Here is a 27,664-nt window from a genome sequence, read left to right as displayed (position 1 = left end):
CTTGACCCTGGGCACAAGGATTCTTACAAATCTCAACCTGGTCCTTAATCTTTAAGAAATTTTCGGCATAAAATGTTTCCGGTACCACCTTTGCCCATTTCATACGTCTACCTTGGTCAGAAGTCCTCAGGGGGTGGGCGATTACTATCGACGGGGATGGTCCCATATGACCTTCCCACGCCACTTCAAGTTCTACCGGATTATGATCGCTAAAATGTGATTGTACCATACGGTAAGCAATAACCCGGTTTAAAATACCTAGGGATATGAATATGTAATCTATAATTGTGCCTTGAGGGATGCCAGTGAAAGTTGGCAATCTGGTGCCACCATCTGGTTCATGCAAGTCAAAGTTGGCAAGAAAATCTTCCAGCTCCTCTCCCTCTGTGGTATGTTCGAAATGAGGTCCCTCTAGTCCATCATCCCCTTCATTGCTACTTCTCCTACAGATTAAGTTACACGGATGAATATTAAAATCACCTAATAAAATATATTCTATGTCAAACTTGGTATTCTGACTGACCAAATTTAAAATGCTATCTAAGTCAGTAATGTTACAACCTCTATAATCACTATTCCCTGAGTTGTAAAAATTTATATAAATGGTCCTGCTGGTATTATTAGTCACTCTTTCTACCATCAGAATGTTGGGGGAATCGGTGCTAATCTGCCTACAGCTTCCCTTTAGATCTAAGGAGAACAAGATTAAAAGGCCTCCCTTAGCCCTCCCCATACGACTGGGAACAGCTGCTTTGGTGAAACTAGTAAACCCATCCCACCAAAGATTGGCAGAGATGTCCCAGGTTTCCTGGAGGGCAATAATGTGGTGGCCTAAAACAAAGCTTGACCATGCCTTATCCTGTCGCTTGCCATTTAGCCCTGCTATGTTCCAACTTATCAGCTTACAGGAGTCTATGGGTGTCTTAGGTTCTGAGTGCCGCACCAATACCCCTTCAGTCTCTCGTGGTGATTGGGTTGCTTCGTTAGGTCCCACTTTTGATAGGCTCTGTAGGTTATCACTGGTGAGACCCTGGATCGCACAGTGCTCAGACAGATATGGCATGGGGAGATGATCATGTCTAAATGTAGTTTGGTCTTCCTGCCCTATCTGAGGGATGGGCTCACTGGGATCAAAACCATTAATGCGTAGGCTGTTCTTATCTAGTTGTTGATCTATAGCATCTTTTCCCAGGTTAGTGACCTCTATATGTCAGTCACAGTCATTTAAGTTGGACAAGACTCCATACCTGTTCCCTGTTCCAAATCCCCAGCCAAAAGGAGTGGCCACCTGACCCCATCCGTTTACTGCTGTATTCCACATAGGCTGTGGAGTGTTAGGGCGCATCAAGAACTGTTCATTTCCCGGCCTGGCCATGAACCCGTTTCCCTGGCCTCTATTATCATATCCCGGGGTGCTTGGTCCCCACCTATTTATATTGTGCTAATTTAGCCCCGGTGTTCTGGCCATTGGCCCAATCGGAAAGTTGTGTTGCCCTGTCCCAAGACTAATCATAGGGTGAAAGCGGTCATTGTTAAATCTGGGTCTAGTTTCCCCACCCCAATGAGTAACTCTTGCGTTCCTTCTAGGCCTGGAGATATTAGAAGAGGTCGCAATCTGATTCTCGTTATAAAAGAATTTCAGGGTAAGGGGGATTATGGAACCGCTTCTACGTTGAGGTGGGAAGATGTTAGCAAGAATGTTTGGGAGTACTTCTGCGCTAGCAAAATTTAATACTACGCAGTCCCCTTTAAACTTCTTTGGCTTATTCCCAATCCATGGTACCCTCCTTGTCATAACAATTTCCCCTGCTAGCTGGTCAACTCCCTGGTATGCCATGTGCATGTTATTAGTGAGCCAATATAGAGCTTTATCTTTTAGTCCTTGAGTGGATTCTTTTTGTCCGTGAGTTAGGACAGGGACGTTCGCCAATACCAGAACTAATGGTGAGGCTTCCATGATAAATTGTGATGAATCATCCCCTAAATTCAATGGTGCTGGCTCAACTGGTGGTAAAGCGGGGGACTCTCTTGTTACATCCTGGCTGGGCGCAGGTGGTGGTAACTGCCCTACCAGGGTGGGCTGTAATTGGCCTTCCAAGGGGCCTGGGTCAGCGCCTGTGTCCTCCTCCACTATGACTACTGGTTTGATAACATGAGTGGCTAGATTCTCCAAATCATTAACCAGCTTACTTTGCGACCCACCCATCTTTTTTACTTCTGCTGTTAATTTGTCTATCTTCCCAATAAGTGGCTTGATGATGGTCTTAATTTTAATATCTATCATATCCGAGATCCTATTAAATAGGTCATCGTCATTGATTTGTCTAAGCTCGTCAGCATCTTCGCGCTCCACGTTTTTCCCTTTGTGTCTAGGTGGTGAGGTGAGCTTTTTCCTTCCTGACTGTTTCCCCCTGAGTTTAGCTTGTGATTTTCTACAAGTTCTCACAGGACGTGTAACAGGCAACGAGGGTGAGGGAACTTCCGCTGCGATATTTTGCTGTTGCTCGGAGTCAGGCACTGCATTTGTTGACAAGTCAACTAGAAGGTCAGAGTTTTCATCATCGTTGCCAATGTCTTGAGAATTAGTGTCGGATATGTAAGTTGTGGGATCAAGTGGTGATGTGCCAGAGATTTGTGCATTAGGGTCAGGGCTCGGTGGGAGCAAAATTGGTGATTGGCTCAAACCTAGGGATTCCCTTCTTTCATTATTTATTTTTTTAACCACTTGGACTAGAAAGGAGTCTAAGGTATTAAGTGGTTCTGAGGTTACAGGGGCCAGTTTTCTAGGCATATTTACAATAAAGTAAAGATGCTATCAGGGGTCAAGGACGGCGCTCAAATGGATAAAATAATGAGGACAGGCCACAGTACTAGCAAAACAGGAGAAGAACAATACCATACAGCGATAAACAGTTTCTTACTCCAATCAATTCAGGGACCTAATACAATTACAAATAAGTGCTGGGGTCCAGATAAAAATAACCTCTCAAAACTGCCTATATTGGGTCCGTATTAACCTCAAGTGGTTCTCCTATAAAACAGAATTAATCAGCAAGGTCCTAATTGAGTTCATATAGGCAAGATCTAGTCCTATTCTGTAACAATAACCCCTCCTACTAGTCCGTGTTCCTGGGCGATTCAGTGAGGGCTCAAAGAGACCTTCTTCAAACTGACCCCCGTCTGGTAACCGGAAGAAGGATGGAGGATACGAGTAAATGGTAGGACCGATCGAACACAGTTCAGTAACAAATAAAAGTCAGTAGACCACAAAGTTTTCCTCATGTAGCACAATACCTTAGCTGGTCCACAGTGGGAATGTCAGAGAGGTGGCCCAGCCCGGCCTCCTTAGGCCCCAGACGGCCATAGACGGTCCCGCCCTTGTCCCGGGCTTCTCCCGGGACGCTCCCGCGCAGCGGGGATCAACTATCCCTAATAAGGGGATGAGGTGGTTGGGGGCGGGGCAACCAGGGAGAGCGTCCAGGTGCAGGTGATATCAGCCCAGGGACTCCTGGGAAATGGAGTCCCTGTCCCTCACCTGGCGCTCGCAGCCCTGCTTGGATATTCTCCTCCTGCCCAGCGGTGTGGCCAAGGTCCCAGGCAAAGCTCCTCTTCCTCAACACAGCGCCCAGCAAGACGGGCGATGCGGGACCCGCGCAGCGGGTACCGCGAGGTTCAGAAGCGGTGGCGAGGGTGATAGCAGCAGAAGGTACGTTGCAGGGAATGTGCAGCAAAGCTCCCGGATCAGCAGAAAGAGCGGTGTAGGCGTCTCCCAAATTGTCCAAGACAGGCAGCACCTTTAGCTCGGTGGTCGGGGCGGGGCAACCAGGGAGAGCATCCAGGTGCAGGTGATGTCAGCCCAGGGACTCCTGGGAAATGGAGTCCCTGTCCCTCACCTGGCGCTCGCAGCCCTGCTTGGATATTCTCCTCCTGCCCAGCGGTGTGGCCAAGGTCCCAGGCAAAGCTCCTCTTCCTCAACACAGCGCCCAGCAAGACGGGCGATGCGGGACCCGCGCAGCGGGTACCGCGAGGTTCAGAAGCGGCGGCGAGGGTGATAGCAGCAGAAGGTACGTTGCAGGGAATGTGCAGCAAAGCTCCCGGATCAGCAGAAAGAGCGGTGTAGGCGTCTCCCAAATTGTCCAAGACAGGCAGCACCTTTAGCTCGGTGGTCGGGGCGGGGCAACCAGGGAGAGCATCCAGGTGCAGGTGATGTCAGCCCAGGGACTCCTGGGAAATGGAGTCCCTGTCCCTCACCTGGTGCTCGCAGCCCTGCTTGGATATTCTCCTCCTGCCCAGCGGTGTGGCCAAGGTCCCAGGCAAAGCTCCTCTTCCTCAACACAGCGCCCAGCAAGACGGGCGATGCGGGACCCGCGCAGCGGGTACCGCGAGGTTCAGAAGCGGCGGCGAGGGTGATAGCAGCAGAAGGTACGTTGCAGGGAATGTGCAGCAAAGCTCCCGGATCAGCAGAAAGAGCGGTGTAGGCGTCTCCCAAATTGTCCAAGACAGGCAGCACCTTTAGCTCGGTGGTCGGGGGCGGGGCAACCAGGGAGAGCGTCCAGGTGCAGGTGATGTCAGCCCAGGGACTCCTAGGAAATGGAGTCCCTGTCCCTCACCTGGCGCTCGCAGCTCTGCTTGGATATTCTCCTCCTGCCCAGCGGTGTGGCCAAGGTCCCAGGCAAAGCTCCTCTTCCTCAACACAGCGCCCAGCAAGACGGGCGATGCGGGACCCGCGCAGCGGGTACCGCGAGGTTCAGAAGCGGCGGCGAGGGTGATAGCAGCAGAAGGTACGTTGCAGGGAATGTGCAGCAAAGCTCCCTGATCAGCAGAAAGGGCGGTGTAGGCGTCTCCCAAATTGTCCAAGACAGGCAGCACCTTTAGCTCGGTGGTCGGGGGCGGGGCAACCAGGGAGAGCGTCCAGGTGCAGGTGATGTCAGCCCAGGGACTCCTGGGAAATGGAGTCCCTGTCCCTCACCTGGCGCTCGCAGCCCTGCTTGGATATTCTCCTCCTGCCCAGCGGTGTGGCCAAGGTCCCAGGCAAAGCTCCTCTTCCTCAACACAGCGCCCAGCAAGACGGGCGATGCGGGACCCACGCAGCGGGTACCGCGAGGTTCAGAAGCGGCGGCGAGGGTGATTGCAGCAGAAGGTACGTTGCAGGGAATTTGCAGCAAAGCTCCCTGATGAGCAGAAAGGGCGGTGTAGGCGTCTCCCAAATTGTCCAAGACAGGCAGCACCTTTAGCTCGGTGGTCGGGGGCGGGGCAACCAGGGAGAGCGTCCAGGTGCAGGTGATGTCAGCCCAGGGACTCCTGGGAAATGGAGTCCCTATCCCTCACCTGGCGTTCGCAGCCCTGCTTGGATATTCTCCTCCTGCCCAGCGGTGTTGCCAAGGTACCAGGCAAAGCTCCTCTTCCTCAACACAGCGCCCAGCAAGACGGGCGATGCGGGACCCGCGCAGCGGGTACCGCGAGGTTCAGAAGCGGCGGCGAGGGTGATAGCAGCAGAAGGTACGTTGCAGGGAATGTGCAGCAAAGCTCCCTGATCAGCAGAAAGGGCGGTGTAGGCTGTTTGTCACGTTGACAAGCAAATGCTTTTTTTGTAAAAGGTCTCCATGCCACGGTTCTACTTTAGTAGCAGCCACGCCCCTTTTTTTTGACGAGCTGCATCTAAAGAAAGGGGCGGGGCAACCTTTAAGGTGAAAGTGCGGAATGGGGTGCATGTTAACAAAACAAGCAGATTCACTAAATTAAGACAGCACCCCTTTGCGGTTGTCCGTGCTATGGGGGAGGGAGTGGGGAACAGAGCGCATTTAAATGTTATAGTGCAACACCCATTAAGCGGGCACTGCACAGAGGTACTAAAAACAACAGAGCAGCAAAGAGTTTGGCAAGCTGCGCAGACCCACGCAGCCTCCACAGTAAATAAAGTAAAAGTAAATAAATAGAAAAAAATAAAAGTGGTGCAGTGAGCAGCAAATAAAACAAGAAATGCAAATGAAAAGTCTGTTAGGAAGCAGACGCCATTACTGAAACTGGCGTGCCATGAGTGCTGTGCACATTATTTAAGTAAATATTTCTCGGAACTGCTATGAAAGCTCCCAAGTTAGGACAAATGTAAAACGGCCTGTCCTCATGGGAGGTAACAACAGAAGACAGGGCTGTACTAAGGAGGGACTAGTAAACTTATCAATAAATGAGAAGCCAACATTTACAAAGCACAATGGCATAAGCCAATGAAAAGTATGGGCGGAGAGTGGGCGGAGCTTTAAGTCAGTACCTGAATACAGCATGCCTCGCAGAGCAGCGCATGCGCTGCCAATGCTCGACATAAAAAAAATAGCAAAAGACTGTAAGACCTTTTCCTACATCTGTTGAGGATGAGGCAACCTGAACCAGGGAGACAGTGGAATCAATGAAGAACACCAAGTATTCCATATTTTTAGGGTTCTTTACCCATCCCCCAGATGAGAAGAAGCTAAATGTCAGGAGGGTTGCCTAGAAGGTCTCTGACCAGAAGTGAAGCAGAGACAGCAAACACTACTCCTTTGGCACTTTGACTATGAGACTATGAAACAACACCTCTGGGTGAAGCATGAAGGGCACTTAAGTTGCCAGCAGGGTAGATCAACCGCTGACGTAGAGGCTGAAATGTAGTTGCTTTGCTTTGTATATTTATGTATTAATTGAATGTATTTCTATCATACAAGCCCATCCACTTGGGCAGATGAGTGCTTCACGTCACGTAGCATACGATTGGGGCAATACAGTAACTATAGTGATAATACTGTCAGGGTATAGAAATAGAAGAACAGTTTTAGTGTATCATTGAAACCGAACAGGACGGCTATCCATATTTAGTGCCTGCTTCTGCATATGCATTTTTGAATTACATTTCTATCTTCTACTTAGTAGCACCATTTATTATTAATTGGTTTATTTAGTTTCTCTCTTTTCTTCTTTCCCGTCTGCACATTAAACCTGGTGCTTCTCCTCTTTATTGTTTCCTTCACACAAACATTATTTCACTCTGTTCTTCATTTCTCTTTCCTTTCTGTAGTTTTTCTTTCTCTAGAAAAATATTCAGTGGCTCCAGTCTGCTTCCTTTCCCTCGTCTTTCAGTGTTCTCCTCTGCGTGTGTCTTCATCTACTACCCAGCTCTTTGTACTACCCAACTTTCTGGCTAGTTTATCCAGATTGACCTTCAATCACTAAAAGCAGCAGGTAATGCGGAATCGAAACACTAATCTCTCAATGAATCATTACCTATGTTATTTTTTCATATCAACTGAACCTTCGGTCCTCCTTCCGCAATGCTCAGAGGAGTTTGGAGGGCGAGATACCAGGCTGGAGTGACTAATTACAAACTCCAAGTTACACTAGTTGTCACAGAATGGGCAATAACCCATCAGACCCGGATTATTAATCGGTCTTCTGGGCCTGGTTTTCCTGCCTGGTAATGTTATGTTATGTTATGTTATGTTATGTGGTTTTTATTAGGCGCGCAAATGCTCCAGCTAAGGAGCGTCTTGGCGCCAGACAAGGCAGCTACACAACACAACTAAATAAAACAGCACAGAACACACAAACTAAGGAAATAAAAATGTTTTTAAGGCGCGACGAAAAGAGAGCACATCGCTCATGGCGCGAATTGCCGGGGGCAAGGAGTTCCACAGAGCAGCGGCCCGCACATAATCCCAGACATAAGAACTCTGGGGCACCTTAGAATCTCCCAAAACAGTATCCCCATGGAAATACCGCTCTGAGAACTCACTCATTCTGAGGACCTATATTGCACTGCTCCTCTTTGCATTTAACACTTTGGAATGAACTGCCTTTCATTTGACCGATGGAGTCCTAGTGTTTTGAAAGGAAACGCTTGTGGTAACACAGGCTTTTTTTCTGCATTGCATCTAAGGATTGCACTGTATGATATATTGACTGTAGTTGTCAATAAAGGTCAAGGCAATAAACTGAGCCACAAAGTGAGTGCAGCTGACCTTTAGAGTCGAGTTACTGCCTTCACCAATCATTTAGAAAGGTTATTTAAAAAGAAGAGCTCGAAAACCGGGGCCTATGTAAGCTATGTGTTACAGGGACCACCATGTCATTCATTTGAGGCTTCAAGCACCGTAATGTATGTAATTACCTGTTTACGTTCAAAAGGTTATTTTTTTATTGTCCTGCATCTGTGGTTATCTTTTTTTTGTTTTGTTGAGTTTTTATCCTCGTTTGCTGTCAGATAGAGTAAAATACACCCACCTAAAAACGGAAGGGGGCGCAGGGGGTATGGGGTGCCTATTGCCATTCGATGAAAAACTGCTGAATGAAGGAGTGTGGGAAGGAAAATCCTCACACCCAAGTATTCTCGACAAATCTGGTTTAATCAAAGGGCTTAGGGTCTGGGTTACCATCTCTCCATGCTGTATAAGGCAACCAGAGCTCTGTCAGCCTCCTACTTTTATTACACTCCAATCCAGTTTACATACTGTTCTCAACCACTTTCCCAAAATGGAGGTGAGGTTATCTGCAACCAGTTCACACAAATCTCTCTCCTAGCCAGCAAAATGAAGCAAAAAATTTGCCTCATTTGCCTATTAGAGATAACCTGACCAAGCTTAGCATCAGTTCCAAAAGGAATCGAAAGAGGGCCTGCCTCCATTTGACTGTGCATGATTCCTTAAAATGTAGTGCTGCTGCCCACCAAAAATCTGCACAGTCTAGGTGGGCAGGAAGCAAACATATGTATGTCATCAACTTTCTCATACCGGCTACAGCATGGTGTGACCCCCTCTTTGATAAATGTTTCCACCTGAGGGCAGCCAGCTTAACTGTTTAGTAGAGAATACGCAGGGGCACTAGCCTTACCTCCGGTTGCTCCTCTGCTGGCAAAAGCCTTCCATGGGCGAAGGGGGATTTTCCACTTCTTTACGGATTCCCAATACCACATAGAAACTTCATTTGCAAAGAGCTTGGAGACTAGCATTTTTTATTGAATTTCCACATTCCCTGCTGCCCCACCTATTCAATTTTCACATTCCCCGATGCCCCACTTTTGCTTTGACCACCATGAAGCCAATTGCTGATATTTATACTTCAAGCAATATTGAGACATGTTTGGACATAATAGTCATTATCTCGGGTTCTGCATTCACCTCTGCATTACTCTCATGTCTATACAGGGTATCCCGAAACCTGCCTTAATGACCTGGAGGTCCATGATTTTATCCACCACTTAGGTACTTTCTGACAATATCCACCCCCCCCCTTTTTTTACCTTTCCCCCCATCTCATTAAGGGATATTAGAGGCCTCCCTCGTCGCCAGGGATCACCGTTCTTATCCGCCACCCAGGTCCAGCCCTCTTATCTCGTAACTAGAGTACCCAGTTTCCACGTCTACCTGTCTTCCATGTTGCATTCACTATGTTCTAGGTAAAACAACATATTCTTGGGCTTTCTTATCCTTTCTCCTGCTATGACGTCTTTGTTTCCCACTAATCACATACTTTGTACTTTTACGTAGAGGTTCCCATATCATAAAGGTCGCGCCATTTTATAATGTGTATTTGTTCCCTGTTTTACTACTCTACTTACTGTCCTTCAGCCGATTCTGACTCATTAGGGCTCCATAGGCTTGGCTAACTCATTAACAAATCAATTGAGGTTCAAAACATCGTTCCAATTAATGCACTGTTAACTTTCTGAGCCTCCTTGCATTGCAACAAACTCTTGTGTCCTCAACCATGTATTGTATTACTTAGATTGGAAGGCCTGTTTTTAATGATTGCACCATTTTGAAACATATTCATATGTCCTCTGTTGTCTGTTCTATTACCTGTTAACCGGCCACAGCATTGGGGTCATTTCCGGCATTGTTATTTGTCAAAGGGATGCCTCGGATTGTTCTGATTCATCTACTAGGTAATTTTAGAGTTGAATAGTCTTTCAGTATGTAACAATTTACCCCACTTGATTCAGTTAATTCTAATTTATCCTTGCTCACTTAGCGGGGATAGTTTTTCCCAGATACTCGTAATTCATCTACTCTCTATTTTTACTGGGGTGCAAATGTCCTTGTTGGGTAACCTGATCTGTATCGCTCATTTTTGCCTAAAAATGTGGACATCCCAATAAATTATCAGCAACTTAAGATCCAATTCAAATAAAGACAATCTACAAACGAACTCTCTTTGCCTAACATCCCAGCCGTGCAGATCTGTGGGTGCAGCCAGTCCGACATATAAAATGAATGCTCGTTTTGTTCTGGATTGTCATTTTACCTACATTTCACAGACTACAGTAGCCGTCAGTTAATGATTTTTATTGAGTCTAGTCCATTCCTCACCGTATAAGTCTGGAGATGTACTATTGTTCTCTTAGCTTTCTTTTATGTTCTAAGCATCCACCTCTCTTATTCTCTAAGATTTTTTCTAAGATATACCAACGGAAATCTAGGTCTTCATGTTTGGCTTTTGTATAATGTTCAACTAAGGGGACTTATGTTCCAACAGGAGGAGTCTTAACTCCCGACCTGTTTTGCCCACATATCCCTGTCCACATGAGCATAATAATGGGCAGACAATGTTACTGCTCCGACTGTTTTTCAGGCTTTTTGATGTTATTTTGAAACCACTGTTTTCTATTGTCTTGCTCACTGTTCATATGTTGTTCAGATTTAGGTTATCTCCATGTATGTACTATAGTATTGCACAGATTTTTATTTCATCTGAAGGTAAAAGCGTTTTTTCCAACTGCGTCTCTTCACCTTCATTCAAAATACTCCAATTCCTGTTCACAATGTTTTTTTATCTGATTGCTCACTCCGGAGAACTGACTTACAAAGACTATCTGACTATTGTTACAGTTGTTATTTTTTTTATTGAATATAATGTCTCAGTTGTAAAAGTGGGCTCTTTTAAAAGAATGATTTTTACATTTTTCTGGGTCGCCCCTATCTTTAATTTTTTTCTTTAAAGTGTCTGAATTCCTATAAAAATCGTTAAGTGAAGAGCAATTTCTTTGAAGGCAAAGAAATTGCCCAAAAGGAATATTATCACAGAGTTTTTTTCTCGGATGGTACATTGAGTAATGCAGAAGAATGTTTTTATCAGTGGGTTTTGTATATAATTTGATCCCTAGTTGTCCTGATACATTTTTGATAGAACTATCGAAAAAGTTAACTTTTTTTTTGCTCCAATGAGCAGCAAATTTAAGGCTTGGATCACAAAGATTTAACCATTCCAGAAATTCTACCAGTGTGTCTCTAGGACCATACTGTATTAAGAGAATATTGTGTATGAAACAATACCAACTCCTCACATTCTCTGTGAAAGGGGTCATCTCATTAAAGTATGTTTAGTCTCAAAATCATTCACATACAAGCAGGCCAGACTTGGGGCACAGATGGCCCTCTTGCTGGTCCCTTTTCATTTCCAGAATAGTTTGCCTTGAATACATTTGCTTTATTTTTTGACACAATGAACACACACTGTGTGATAAACTCCTTGCTGGCCCCTTGTATCTCCTCTCTTCTTACATTTTTGTAAACAACTTGAATCGTATAATTTTGAGGTATGTTTGTATATAACGCTTCATTGTCAAGGGTAACTAAATTCTGTGTACCCTTGTTGAAGCCTTTCCCTTAGGTACCAAGATATGTGCTGAATCTGCAATGTTTGGATACCAAAGTTTTAAAAATACAGTCAGCGTATTTATTCAAAGGTTCTGGAAGCAAACCTAAACTACTGACAATTGGTCTCAGGGGAGGTTTATTTTCTAATCCTGATGGATCTTCTGTTATTTGTATATACAGGGGTTATAAGAATATTGTTCTTTAAGAACCTGAACTCCTCTTCACATATCCAGTTACTGTCTTCAGCTGTCTCAGACAGCACATCTACTTCATTTTTCAAAGCAAGATGTTTCCTAGAGGGAACTTTTGTGTAATGTTCCTCGACATGGAGGAGTTTTATTGCTCGCTTCTTGTACTCCTCTGTCCTTATCGGCTGGCTTAATGATAAAACTGCCATCATTTTAAAGTGAGCCTAATGCCTGTCTCTATTCCCTGCACATACTATTGGGTTGCCAATGGGAATCCCTAAGAATTCGGTGTACATTAATCTCTACTACTCTTTCAAATCTTTTCTACATTTTTGTTGACTTGATTTATGAATGGTGTGAATGAGGATTTTGGTTTCAAACGTTTTATGCAAAAATAATCCTTTCATTAATTTCTGTATGTATTTTTAAATCTGGTTTTACTTTTTACATGAAGGATTAGATTATTTCACATATACATTGTCATTTAAAATTATTCTATTACATCAAATGTGATAGAGACTTCTAGAAACAGATTCGTTACCTTTGAACTTCCAGGCGTCAGGCTGCATCCAGATGATTTTTCTCAGCAGTACCCCATGCCTGCCGGTAGGTGGTGTTGCTTGACTCCGTGTGACGTAGTTGGCATTGTGTTCCTTGTCGTTGTGACATCCGCGTTGTCAATATACCCACCACTCTGGCACACTAACGTCAGTTCTTTTCTTTCCGCACCATCAGCACCGATCAGTTGAAAAAAGCTACCCCCTGTTGCTTTTTGACAGACACATTTTGTAATTTTTGTCGACTTCGTTGGTGGGTTAGGTTATCATGTCCAAGGAGACTTCGGGGTTCAAGCCGTGTAGTGCCTGTCATTGTGCCATGTCGGTCACGGACATTCATTTCATCTGTCTTTGGTGCCAGGAACCCGACCACGACTCCAAGTTGTGATCTGACTGACAAGCCATGGCACTGTCGGCTTTGAGGGAGCCGTCCCTGAAGCTTCTCGCTGCCTGGCGTCCTGCACCGCAGAGGTCACCTTTTCGGTCTTGATCCCCATTCAGGTCTTGGTCGAGAGAAAGGTCCAACCCCCACTGCAGTGAATCAAAATCCTCTTCTTCAAAGTCAGGTAAGAGGCACCACAAAAAACACAAGAAGTTGAAGCGTGCTTCGACTTCACCACGGCCGTCTTGCGACGCAGCCGAGGAGCCTGGGTCATCTCTGTGTTTCCCTTTCTTTCCGGAGATGGGAGCGACCCCCGCCCAACTAAAAGAATATCATGACGCCATGTGCGCCATATTTGGGAGCCTGGCCCTGCCGGCGCTTCTTCGGGCCCAGCAGGCCCGGAAGACGGAGTGTCCCCGTGGTTCCAATGCTGGCGACTCTGGCGGCGGCACCACTGTCTCCAAGTGGACATGTTGTCAGTTCCGAACCAACACGGGTCGCACCTCCATAGCTAACTTCCCTGGTATTGGGCCTGGTAGCAAGGTCCTCAGCGTTGCCCTCGACGGCACCTCCATGTTCCTCATTCCCAATGACATGGAGCCGGTCAGGCATCCTCCGACACCGAGAACAGTGCTGACAGAGGAATACGGCTCCATGCCCTAATCTGAAGGTTTAAGGATGGAAGAAGAGGATTGGGAGGGGGAGCAGGATCCCTTAGAAATCCCGCAACAACAAGATCTGGACTTGTAGGAGGAAATGGGTGAGGCAAGTGGTCTGGTCACCTCCGCAGATTCTGGCATGCTTTCCCCTCCTACCCTGGCTACTGAGGAGGGATCATCGTTCGCCATAGTGGTGAGTAGGGCTGCAAAGGTCCTTGGCCTAGAGCTTCCTAAAGTGGCGGTCAAGACAAATGTCTTGCCTGGGGTCTCGAATTCAGAACCCTTACTGCCTTTCAATGAGGCCTTGATAAAAGTCCTTCTTGTGACATGGTCCAAACCCAGCAAAGGGGCTTTTGTGAAAAAGATGATTGTCCACTGCCATCGCCCTCTTCCAGGCGACCTCCTTTTCCTCACCACTCACCCGAAACCCTCAAAGCTTGGTAGACCAAGCTTCAGCACTCTTGGCGCTTTCCCTTCTGCACCCCTGAACAGGGCATCCAAAATGCTGTAAAACTTCCGTAAGAAATGTTTTTCTTCTGCCAGCTTAGCATTGAGGACTTTAACACTGCATGCCTCTTGGGCCGCTACTCACATTCCATATGGGATACCCAGAGTCTCATCGGAGGACCGGGCTGTACTCTCCCAAGCTATCTGGCAGGGGGTACGCCGCTAAGTTCGCCATCAGATGTGGCTTAGAGATGACAGACTTGCTAGGTAGAGCGATATCCACGACTGTGGCAGTTCGTCGCCACGCCTGGCTGAGAACATCAGGTTTTACAGGGGCCCTTTGATGGCTCCCGTCTCTTTAGAGACAAGGTGGATGCTGCCTTGTGGGCTTTAAAGACTCGCTGGCCACGTCCAAGTCTTTGGGCCTAACTCCCCACCCTCCCCTGCACCCTTAGGCTTCATCCAATTTTTGCTCCTTTTGTGGCTGAGGAAGGGACTATCAGCCACTGAAAACCTATCCTGGCCAGAGGGCCTTGCAAGTTCAGTAACCTCTGCAGGGCAATGGACACGGTTCACCCCAGCCTCTTGGATCGGGATACCTGAAGTAGAGCCAAGCCACCATCCCCTGCTTTTCCGCAAAATCTTCCTAGCCCAATCCCTCAGGAACACTTTTGGCCAGTTGGTGTCAGAATACGCCATCACCTCAAGCAATGGCAAAACCGTATATAGGTCAGGTGGGTTTTGCACATAGCCCGAAGGGGCTACTCCTTCCCCTTCGAGACTATCCCTCCATCCATGCCTCCACTGTATGATCGGCTGACAGAGGATCACCTTGCCTTGCTCCGCGAGAAGTCCTAACTCTCTTGGCCGAGGGAGTTGGAGGGGGTTCCCAGGCTTGAAGTAGGCGGTGGTTGCAATTCCCACTACTTCCTGGTCCCAAAGAAGGACAGAGGCCTCCGTCCTATCCTAGACCTCAGAGCCCTCTATTACTGCCTCAAGAAGGAGAAATTCAAGATGCTCACTCTTGCTCAGGTCCTGTCTGCCTTGGACACAGGAGACTGTATGGTAGTGCTGGACTTGCAGGATGACTATTTTCATATCCCAATCCTGCTGGCCCTTCGTTGTTACCTTCGGTCCGGTTTTCTGAACACCAGCACTGATAAGCTCAGCCGAAGGTGCCTTACTGATCGCGAATGGCGTTCTCATCCGGAGGTGGCACCTTCAGCGGTGTGGAGAGCCTTGCATAGATCTGCTTGCCTCTGAAGAGAATGTGCAATGTCAACAGTTTTGTGTGTTGGAGTTTCCAAGGCAGCTCTCCCTCGGCAACTCTTTTCATCACGAGTGGACCTCAGGCCTCTTATCCCCCAATAGAACCATACCTCTCCTGCCCAGAGTGCTCAAGAAGATCAGGAGCAACCAAGCACAAGTTATTCTTGTAGCTCCAAACTGGGCATGGACAGTTTAGTATCTTGAGCTTCTAGACATAAGCATCAATCCTCTAGTTTGGCTGCCTCTTCGGTAGGATCCCCTGACGCAGCAGCAGGGGAGGGTTCTCCACCCGAACTTGTCCACACTCTGCCTCCTAGGGTGGAAATTGAGGGGCAACAGTTGACAGCTTTTAACCTCCCTCCCGAAGTTTCTGATGTTATCTTGGCAGTCAGGCGTCCCTCCACAAAATCGGTATACGCCTATTGATGGAACAAATTGCGTAAATACAGAACGGTCTAATGACCCTTTATCTCCTACCTTAAATCAAGCCCTTCTGTTTATACTTTCCTTGGCCCAGCAGGGCTCTGGGCACTTCAAAGGGCTACCTTTAGGCCCTTTCTTCTTTTCTTCTGCTGCCTTATCAGCCTTCTCTATTCAAATCTTCTCTAGTGCAGAAGTTTTTGAAAGGCTTAACATATTTTCCTCCTTCCCCCGTCATCATGCCACAGTGGCACCTTAATGTGATGCTCACTTTCCCGATGTGTGCGCCATTTGAGCATCCATACCTGTCCTCTGCGGTTGCTCACCATCAAGACAACTTTTGTGGTGGCTATAACCTCTGCCAGAAGAGTGAGTGAACTGCAGGCACTGTCCTCTTACCTGACGTTTTTTCTGCACATGGTAGTACTCCCGAATAGGGCATCCTTTCTGCCTAAGGGGGTAAGACCCTTCCATCTAGGACAGTCGGTTACCCTTCCCACTTTTTATGCACCCCGCATCCTTCCAAGGAAGAAGAACATCTCCATTGTCTGGACCCAATAGGAGCATAACCATTCTTCCTTGATGAAACCAAATATTTCCGGGTGAGTGACCAACTCTTTATTGGATACGTGGGTGCAAAGAAAGGTTGTGCTGTCCAGAATAGGACTATATCCTGATGGGTCATTATAATGGTATTAGAGTTGAAATGCTATACTTATTAATTGTGACTCTGCAAACACAGAGAACGTTATGTGAGACAGATGCACCAGAGGAGCAACTTTCATACATTTGTATATTTTTTGACATGTGAATCAACACATATTTTCTTAATTAAAGTATATCATGACTTGTTATGATTGAAATTCAAACTCTGAGCAGGTCACAGACGTACATTTTAATTAAGGAAATGAAGAGTTTAGGATTTTGCATTGGTTTGTAAATGTCAATTGTGCAAATTTTGTTACCCATATTTTTCTAACTGTGCGAAATGTGCCTCGAAATTCGCCCCACTCCATCATACTTGCGAGAGGGGGAATCTTACTAATGCGCTGTGTGATATTCAAGCCTTAACCAAGCAGCATGGGAAGGATTTAAATTCTCCATTCACTCTATGGGAGAACACAAATGCTACCTGGGCTCTAGCAGAGGGGACACATTTGTTTCTAAAGGTTTGCCAGCTGAATATAATGTTACATATCAAGACTTTGTAGCCTCCCAAATGCAGGAGCTCTGTTTAGCTGCCAGGAGTTTCCCTCACACACCACAAAAAGGCGCTAAGATTGTTATTAACAAAAGCCAATTGAGAAGCAACTGCAATACCGAATATCGACACCAACAACATTTTAGTACAAGAATATCAAGGACAGAATATCGAAGGATAAAATATCAAAAGGTAAGTGCATATAGGGAAGTTTAAATTTAATATTCCTAAATCCGCATCTACCTCCCACGGACATATATGTACTGCACAGATGCATATATGTGACCTTAAGTATAGAAAAGCTAGACTTATTTACCTTTCAACATTTATTTCAGATATTGTGTCCTCGATATTGTGCCCCATCGATATTGTGTCCCAAAGATATTGAGGTTGTAATACTCAGGGGACACACCTTAAGAAACGAGTTGTATCATTCACTTCTTATGTTAAACGCAGACTACAATATACTTTGGAAAAGGCTTTGATGTAGGGGATTTAGGATGCTACCATGTCTTTCACACTTAGATCGAGGTGGATTTTTCCCTAACATAAACACCACACCAAGCATATCTAGATTATTAGCACATGGTAACCCTCACTGTTGACTAATCCTGCATTATAAATCCTGTTTGTTTGATTGATTTCAGTTGAATTGATTTATGGAGGGCACATCTGAGGTTGATTCTTTCTCCTCAGAGGCCCCAGGCAAAGAGAAGGCCTTTGACACCTTCTGGTGGTCTCCCCTTTTCCTAGAATTGAAGCATATGTGGTTTTGCAGTGCAGTACTTGCTTATATATGTCTGCTGTATACAAGCCCGACACCATGTGTCCATACAGCACGTAGTATCTTGGTATATTGGCCATTAAAATGGGATATCAGACAAGGCTGTTCCCTCTTATCGCTTCTCTTTGTGCTGGCAATGGAATTGCTGGCAAACTTTATCGGAGGGGAAGGATAGGAGTGAGCTATGCAGGTAAATGGCTCTCCATCTCTTTAAACACTAATGGCATGCATAATGCCTCCACTGTTGTGGAATACTCCATCCACATACTTTGAGATGCTTGTGTAGCATTGAGCTTGAAAGTTAGCTGGTGAAGACTATGCCTTTTCGCAACATAACCAAACAGACTGATACACATATTTGGTTGAGGCCTGTGTTAGACCTGACTGCCTTAGCGTGGTCTTCCACCAACATTTTGGCTGCCTCTCTCTATTTTGTGACCTAATTTTGCTGTTTTTAGGACTCTGTGCCTTTACCATTGCTGACCACAGCTACCGTGCTTGTGCTTTCTCTCCTAAACAAGGTAGCATTGGCTTAACTCCAATTCAATTAACTTATAAGTCACTATTAAAGTGCACTACATGTGCCCTGGGCCTTTACATTGAAGGCTACTGATGGGCCTGCTGCACTCATTGTGCCACTCTCTTAAGTAGCCCTCTAACCAAGGCCCATGCCTGTTATTGTAGAGGGTGTATGGGGAGTTTTACAGTGCGACTTCGACCTGGCAAGGTAAACCTCTTGCCAGGTCCAACCTTTCCTTTGTATACCTATAAGTCTCCCTTAAGTAGGCCCTGTATGACCCACAGGGCAGGTAAAATGTATTTAAAAAGCTGATCATGTACTTGTACGTTTTACATGTCTTGGTAGTGAAAACACACTTAATTTCGTTTTCCACTTCCAGGCCTATCTTCCCCCATTGGATAATATTGGCATTACCTTGTTACATTTTATAAGTTTAATTCCCATTTGTGAAGAGGTAGAATTTTGGTGCCGCTGGACTCACAATTTAAAATGACAAGTTATGGTGAAGTTGTATTTTAAATTGGAACATGGCAAATGCCACTTTTAGAGAGTTGGCATTTACTTACTTTAGCCATTTTGTGCCTGCTGCCTGTCTCTTTTCAGTCTGGGTTGGGTGACAGGCGGGCTTTTTCTATTTCCTCTAGACAGACACACAAAGGGAGCTTAGGGTTGTTTTGATGGGCCATCCTCCGTAGCTCCTGTTCCTGTAGTATGGACACCAAGCGTTCCATTGCCAAGGCGAATAATATTGGTGACACTGACAGCCCTGCCTCTTGCCTCTAGCCACGGAAAAAGGTCTGATATCACGACTCCTGTGTGCACCTGACTGACCGGATTAGTATACAACGCCAAACATCGGTGGTAGGGTGGACCAATCTCCATGTGCATTACAAGTGCCAAAAGATAAAGCCATCCCAAGGTGACAAATGCCTTTTCATTATCTAGATATGCAGCCCAACCCTCCTTCTCTGTGCTCCTCACCCAATCCATAATGTGGAATAACCACTGCAGATTAATGAAGGAATTACGTCCGAGGATGAAACCGTTTTGGTCTGAGTGCACCCAAGACAGGACCACTGCAGTCAGACGATTGGCCAGGATTTTGCCAAGAATCTTATAAACCAGGTTTGAGAGGAATAGAGGGTGATCGGATGTTACATTTGAGGGGTCATGCCCAGGTTTGGGAAGGACAACAATCAACGTTTTCGTCATGGAAAACGACAAAGTCAAGGTCCTGCTATCTGCCACCTTTTTATATACCTTCAATAGCCGAGGGGCCAACTGGTTATGGTATTGTCTGTAGAACATAACCCGGGAATCCATCAGTGCCTGGTGACTTCCAGCAGGCGATCTGAGCTATCGACCCTTTTACTTTTTCCGGGGTAATCGGCCCATACAGCTCCTGATGAAGCTTGAGGAGCTTGTGTCGAGTACCACACCAAGAGCCTCTAAGTGTCCAAATGAGTTCATTTCTCTTTATACCTTCTTCCCTTCTTTCTCCTCAAGGCTATCATTCACACTTGATACCTATTTGGTTTGTGGGGCGATACTGGAGGTGAGAGGACAGACTATCTCCATTCTTGCTGAAGCTGGGTTTCAGGTCAGTGGGACTGTGACACTTGAGCCCAGAGTGACTCCAAGGGCTTTTGTGTAGAACATAACCAGGGAATCCATCAGTACCTGGTGTCTTCCAGCAGACTATCTGAGTTATCAACCATTTTACCACTTCCAGGGTAATTAGCCCATCCAGCTCCTTATAAAGCTTGAGGAGCTTGTGTCGAGTACCACACCAAGTGCCTTCAAGTATCCAAGTGAGTTCCTTTCTCTTTATACCTTTTGCCCTTCTTTCCCCTTAAGGCTATCATTCACACTTGATACCTTCTTGGTTTGTGGGGTGATATTGGAAGTGAGAGGACAGACTATCTCCATTCCTGCAGAAGCTGGGTTTCAGGCGAGTTGAACTGTGAGACTTGAACCCAGAGTGACGCCAAGGGCTTGCTGGCTTGCTTCCTGTTCTATGTTTCTGGAACATTAAAGACCAACTCATCCTGCTACTGCACCTGGACTTTGCTTTCTACAAGTCTTGCCCTGCCATGTGGTGCTAACCCAGCCCTGTGCGCTTGGAGGAGGGTATAATGTGCTGGTTTTACCAGAACTCTTGCATCCTCATGGGAAACAGCACATCCTCCGTGTTGCATGGAGCAAACCCAGCTCATCACTTTCGGGACCAGTGCATCGCCTTCGGAATTGATGCATCGTCTATTGCTGGAGCAACAGCATTGCATCGCATTTGGAATCAGCGCGTTGCACTTGGAACCAAGGCATCGCTGCAGTTGCGTGGAGAAAATGTACACTTCTCGTTTACTGCCTGGTTCGACACTGAAGAATCACTTTGGCTGCACCTCGCATCTTCTTCGATGAGAATGTATTCTGGATTAAGGTACTTTGGTTCCGCGGGCACAAGTGGGTCTCTGTATTCAGCCCGTGCTCCATCGCCGTCGGTCTGAACTTTTGACTTTGCCCCGATCCAATGCGACCAGATATCCTATTTGAGCGCTTATTGCTTCCAAGCACTATTTGATGTTTATTCTTTGGAAAAATCATACATCAACTTCTGCTCATTGGATTTTTGTCATTTTAGTCTTGTTTTATTTATAATATTAAGCTTTATCGTTCTAACTTGGTATGGAGTCTTTTTGTGGTGTTGTTACTGTGTTACTGTTTTAGTGTTGCACAAATACTTTACACATTAGGATTAGCCCGACAGCTGTGTGCGAAGGTCCCAGAGGGGAGCACAGGTTAATGTAGGGTGTGTTGTGATTTACCCTAACTAGGATTATGGTTCCTGCATAGACAGGGTCCATACTTCTTCCAACCAAAAAACTAACTTCTAATAGCAAGGATACAGCATGTGGGAGACCTTTGAAGTCGGCGAATTGTACACATTTGATAAATGTGACATTCTGGAAGGGCAGGTTTTGACACAAGGTCTTCTAACTACAGCTGCTTGCTAGTCATGAGCTTATGACACTAAAGAAGCATTCAAGTAGGAGATTCTATCCTAAGAATTAGTTAAAGAGAATGAAATGAAACTAGTGACATTATCATGGTCTGCACTATTAGGCATGATTCAACTCACTCTAGATGAAGGCAGAGATAAATGGGTGACGGATCTTGGCAGGGAGATCACAGAGGGGGAATTGATGTTAGCACTTAACCACAGAGCTGCAGTGTGCAGTAACACAAGCATTAAGGTGTTACACTTTAACTACCTAGATGTAACATACTTAGCATCCATCACCCAGGCATGACTAATGACTGTCCACAAAGCAGATACGGCGGGGTAGAATTACCTCATCATGGTCTTGGGCTGGCTAGTGCTGATGAAATATTTGATAGCTGCCATTAACACTCTTTCAAAATTAAGTGTAAAAGTGTGCATTTATACAACCGATAAACGTCTCCTATGTTTAATGCCCAGATCCCAAAAACATAAATCAGCTGAAAATTTGCAGTGTTGGATTTGGTAATTACAAGAATGTTGATAAATATGTTGTTGAGGTCTTGCTGTACCTCCAGACTCTCTACCTTGTGAGACGAGGTTCAGAAATTAGCAGAAGCTGAAATTCCAATGCTAGCAACAGACTAAAGGAGAAGTAGGCGGACCGCCCGAGCAATATGATGGGACAGACCCTTCTTGATCAAGCTAAAGTAAAGTCTGATGATAAACCACGCCGAGACAGGAATTACTCAATGGGGTAGGCAACTGGCCATCTGTTGGGTTTGCACAGATGACCGCTTGACGATTTGAATCCCTGTTGTGCATTGCTTCATTCCAGACAGGTGTATCACGTGAGGGTGCTCATGCTGCCACCTCTTCCTTCTCCTTTCTCCCTGTCAGAGGCATTAATTCCAAATATTATGGTTTCAGTTTACACAGAGAGGGGTGATATTAGAACTCTCTACTGAAGACATACAGGACTGATAATCACTCATTAATGCTATGTTTGTAAATAAACAGATTACAAAACTAGTGCGCACTGATGATATACTGTTGGTGTGCATGACACTCGTGCCTCCACAGGCAGGCAGGTGACCAGGATCCTAGACTGAGGCTGTGCACACTTTAATTCTGCAGGACGTGTCCGGTTTTGCTCAGACACTACCCTGGACCCTAATTTGCCATCATACAATGTTTTAACGAGCATGTTTGTCACATGTATACAGCATTATATTATTAACTGTTACGTAAGAATCACACTGGTACAATGAATCATTGCAAATCTGCAGCATTTGTGATAAAACTACCTGTTTAAATGTGCCTACAAATGGGAAATGATTGAGATTCCATAGTTAAAATATATATTAACGGTAGTGACAACATAAAAGACTTCAAACCCTGTGAAATATCCTGATAGCATATGCACTCTGTGTTAGGGCAGCAGCTGCCAGCAGACTTGGTAAGACGGCTGCATTATCACCACACTGGGATTTGTTCTGCAGCAAACAATGATCTCATGATCACCCTGGCCTGTACTGCAGCAATAACCATATGTGATTCTTTGTGTGCCAGGTTGCTGAGCGTAGCCAAGCCTGTCTCAGCTGTGAGTACATCACGGTTTGTTTTTATCTGATATGCAGAGACGTTTTAAGGCATGGGCAAAGTGGACAATTGCCCAAGGCCCCCACCTTCCTAAGGCCCCCCTAGGAAAGTGAACTTTCGCTCGCTTTGACCTCTCCCTATTTTTATTTCTGTAGCTAAACCTCTCTCCATTTCTGACTGGCTTTACATTTTTGGGGGTTCCTCGCAAGACACATTTCAACTACATATCATTTTGTACTGAAAACACCTACTACAAATAATTTTGAATTGTTTGGTATCATTTGAGCCTGAAATAGTAGTAGATTAATTATACAAATAAAAATTGTTCCTTCCAGAGGCCACCAAAATATGCCTTGCTCAGGGCCCCCCAAATCCTTAAGATGACACTGCTGATATGTATTTGTTAGTTCAAAATATGACAGGTATGGCTGTCCCTCCGGCAACAACGAAGCTGCCTACAAAATGATTTGCTGTACTCATATACTCAAGTCCTTGAGGCAACATTTGCAGTTCCAGAAGACTGCAAGGGCAAGCGTAGCCCTTTGAAATCAATGTCAAACGCAGCAGCGAATAAAATTAAGTTGAGCAAAGTGCAGCTACTAAACTGCTTCACACGGTAGGGCGTCTCTTTAAGGAGAAACATGACATTCATTCAAGTGGAATAAATGCTGAACAATGAAGAGCCATTGCATTTAACTGGGAGACTAATTTGAAATCATCCAGAAAGATTTCAACTAAAGAGATTTCATGCAGCAGACTCGGAAACGCCTGCTTAGTTGCTTAGCATTGATGCTCAGCAGTTTTCTCTCACCATCTTACGAAGCAATGTAGAGGAGCGCTGCAATGTCAAGATACCACACTATCTATCTAAGGCCTCCTAGATGAGATCTACAGGAACTCTTCACGATATGGACCCTTTAGTTTTTGTCAGACCAGAAATTCAGAAATCTCATTCATGTAAACTGTTCAAGGATGTCAAATCAGCGGCGTTAGGGGAACTGATTGCTACTGCCTGGTGCAGTTTGAACGTCTGTGTTTTAGTACATTTGATTAGATGTACATCAGAAGTAAGATTGCCTTTAATCTGAATTAGTTTCAGTAACCTTATCATTGCATCTGTTACCTATTACTATTTATTTACATGCTGCAGCGTAAAGGTATTTGAAAAAGTGCAGTCATCAATCATTAGACTCGAAGCGTGTGCTACCACATACTGTACGACAACACGCCCGGGTACTGTCTTATGAGAAAGGAGATACAATATTGTGAAAGCTAACTTGACGGTGAGATAAGTGGCATTACCCCACGAGCAGAGCTGGCCGCATGTCAATGTTTCAGGTATGGTTAGACAATCATCCTTCTCAAAGGAAGAGCCAATTGCAGCTGCCGCCAGCCAAGGCGACCTGGCCGCCAGGAATGGAAAGGGGCGACCACTCGGTCCCCCCGAACGTATGGTAGGGGGCCCGGATCTCCCCGGGAAACCATTTTGGGCGGGGGGCGTGTCACGGCTGGTATGCCGGAAGCGGCGTAGCCGGGGCACGCCTGTTCCCGCCCAAGAAGGGTTGTCCTAGACACCTACACCGTTGGCCACGCCCTGTAGGCGTACCGGAGGAGGGTACACGCCCTCCCGAAGAGGAATAAAAGGAACAGCAATCCGAAGAAGCATCCTCTTGTTCCTGTGCTTGGAAGCTGCACCCTCTCGTTGCACGTGAGCCCTCGACGGAACAAGGAGCAAATTTTGAGAACTTGTAATCTTTTGCGTTTCTCTTTCAGGACTTCGAGCCTAAGGGGCCCAGGACAGTGTTGAGCAACAGAGATCGGATATTCGTTGAACAATGCCTGGCAGGAAGGCAGGAAAGAAGTCCGGGACTGACCAAATGCTTCGAATGCTGATAAAAGATATGGCGAGTATGAAGAAGCAGATGGCGGCGATGAATAATACGGGTAGACCGAAGAAAGTTATAGGCCCTGCATTGCCGGGCATTGTCCCTGCGGAGCGAGGTAAAAGGGTCAGGAATAGGGCGGCAGGGGGGGAGGTCCCGGTTCCCGAGGTACCCCCGGCAAGCCCAGTCATTCCAGTCGAGGCCCCGGTACCGGTCCCAGACGCGGGTCAACCGATTCCGGTTGTTGTTACGCCCGCCAGTGAGGAGGACATGCCTCCCGAATTGGCCGCCCAGTTGGCCGCATGGCTTGGTAAAAAGACAGGGGGTGCTACGGCACCGGCAGACACGGCCGAAGAGGCCAAGTTACTAATACAGCAGTTGTGGCAGTCGCGAGATGCCGCAAAGGCGAATCTCCCTTTTGTCCCCCCACAGGTGACCCCAGGAGGACCGGCAGGACCGGCAGCTGGTGTTGAAAAAACGGCGGGAACAGCGATGGAGCCGGGTAAGCAAGCATTGCCAATGTCAAGGGAGGGGGCTTTGCCCTCAAGGCGGGAGAAGGTGGTCCAGCATATACCGTTGGCCACGAAAGAAATGATATGGGCTGATAAGTACGTTAATATGTTTTCCCTGTTAACCGACCATCGCGAGATGGAGTATGTTAAGACACAAAAAGATTTGTGGCACCCGAGTGTATGGCGAGCCAAGATGGCAGGATTCAGGGTTGATGAGACAATCTCTAATTGGGCCAGGGCCTTTGCGATGTTTACTGCGATTATTGGGGAACGTAAGCCAGAGGTTTTGACTGAATTGTCCTGCTATCAGGCGCGAATAATGGATTTTTATGAGACATATGAAGGTGATCAATGGTTAGGTTACGATATGAAGTTTCGTAAGGCCAAGGAGTTCGATTCATCTCTGACGTGGGACTGTCTCGACTCGATCTCTTGGCAGAAACAGCTCCTGCCGGGCGCGACGAAGTCGTCGTCGCTTGGCGGGAATGGGTCCGGGCCTTCCCACCGTCAGCCTCCGGCGCCCTTTCGAGCGGGCCCCGCTGGTGACCACCAACCGAGGAATGGAGGGAACGGGGGAAAGAAAGGGGTCTGTTGGAACAGGGGCAAGTGCACGAGGCCTCAAGGGACACGTAAGTTCAGGCATGAGTGTGCAGGTTGCGGAAATTCTTCGCACCCCGAGAGTTCGTGCAGAGCCAAGAATGGTGATACAGGGGGTAAAGGGGGGGCCAAACAGGTCTGATGGGGACCATGGTGTACCGCTGCCTACCCCCGTAGATATCATGGCAATGATCCCCTGGCTAAACGAATACCCTGATCATGTCTCCGCTGGGGTGTTAAGGAACGGCTTCTTGTATGGTTTCCACATCCCGGCGGGGGATTTTTGTGGGGAATCACTGTGTAAAAACCAACTGTCGGCTCAGCATAATCCAGTGGTAGTAGAAAGGAAGATTGCAAAGGAGGTTGCCCTTGGCCGGGTTGCTGGCCCATATAGGCACCCGCCAGTAACTGATTTCATCTGTTCCCCATTGGGAGTAGTCCCCAAGAAGGACCCGGGGGAGTTTAGGCTGATCCATAACTTGTCAGCTCCGAGGGGTCTTTCGGTGAACGATGCGATTGACCCGGGAGTTTGTTCGGTGCGGTACGCATCCTTTGACGATGCCGTCGCCATGTTGAATCGCCTGGGGCCCGGAGCGCTGATGGCGAAGTCGGATATCGAGTCAGCGTTCCGGTTGCTCCCGGTACACCCACGGGATCAGCGCCTGTTAGGCTTTGTGTTCCAAGGACAATACTATATGGATAGATGTATGCCAATGGGTTGCTCCATCTCTTGCGCTTATTTTGAGAAATTCAGTTGTTTTCTGCAATGGGCGTTCACCAAAGCCACTGGCCATACCCAGGTTATGCATTACCTGGATGATTTTTTGTTCTTGGGGGCAGCCGGCGACACACAATGTGCGCAGGCGTTACAAGACTTTTGCACTCTCATGGAGCGGTTTGGGGTGCCATTGGCACCAGTTAAGACGGTCGGACCATCAACTTCACTCGAATTTCTGGGCATTGAGCTCGATTCCGTGGAGGGATGTTTCCGTTTGCCAGTAGGGAAAATAGCGAAGTTCAGGGCTTCCCTGGAATTGTGCATTAGCAAAGAGAAAGTCACGCTCCATCAGCTGCAACAAGCAGTGGGTCAGCTTAATTTTGCCCTCAGAGTGATACCAATGGCCCGCCCCTTTTCCCGCTCTATTGCACAAGTCATGGTTGGTCTCAAGGAAGGACACCATCGCACGAGACTGTCTGCAGAGGTTCGCCAGGACATGCGCATATGGTTGGCATTTCTGGCGGATTTCAACGGTCGAGTGGTGTGGAGCAAACACCCAGCGTCCTCGGACGAGCTGGGTTTGTGGACCGACTCGGCGGGGAGCGTGGGATTTGGCGCCATCTTTGGTAATCGATGGTCGGCACAAACATGGCCGATGTGGTGGCACACCAGCGGTCTCACAGGTAACATTGGGTTTCTCGAGTTGTTCCCCATTTTTGTGGCTCTGACGGCATGGCCGGACGAGTTCAGAGAGCGCTCTGTGGTGTTTTGGTCCGACAATATGACTGTTGTTGAATGCATAAATAATCAGGCAGCACGCTGCAAGTGGATATTGAGACTACTGAAGGAAATTGTCCTACTTTGCATGAGACTGAACGTACAATTCAGGGCGAAGCATGTGCCAGGTGTACTGAACCAGGCGGCTGACGCACTCTCTCGTTCGCACATGCAGGCTTTCAGGGGTTATCTACCTTCCGCGGACCCAGCGGCGGCACCATTTCCCGAAGCACTCTGGCTACTCGGTGCCCCGGATTACAAGACCTCGTGGCAGCAAGCCTAGCCCCCAGGACAAGGAAGGCATACGAAGGAGCGTTTCGTTCCTATTGTGCATTTTTGGGTCCGACAGGGGGGGTCAATTGGGGTCAGGACCAGTATGTCCTGAAGTTCCTTGTAGCACTACACAGGGCAGGCCGGTCAGCGGCAACGGCCAATAGGCACCGGGCCGCCATTTCATTCATGGCGCAGGCGCATGGCATCAGGGACCCCACATCGTCCTTTTTGGTAAAGAAGGCCCTTCGTGGAT

General features: G+C 46.9%; 1 protein-coding gene across 2 annotated transcripts in view; it reads left to right on the top strand.

The window, feature by feature from the left end:
* Window positions 1-27,664, top strand: part of SLCO3A1 (solute carrier organic anion transporter family member 3A1) — a 731,052-nt gene that overhangs the window by 195,116 nt on the left and 508,272 nt on the right. The window lies entirely within an intron of this gene.

This window comes from Lissotriton vulgaris, chromosome 2_1 (assembly GCF_964263255.1).
Source record: "Lissotriton vulgaris chromosome 2_1, aLisVul1.2, whole genome shotgun sequence".
Classification (NCBI taxonomy): Eukaryota; Metazoa; Chordata; class Amphibia; order Caudata; family Salamandridae; genus Lissotriton; species Lissotriton vulgaris.
The sequence above is the reverse complement of the archived record's forward strand: the minus strand, read 5'-3'. Positions and strand labels throughout refer to the sequence as shown.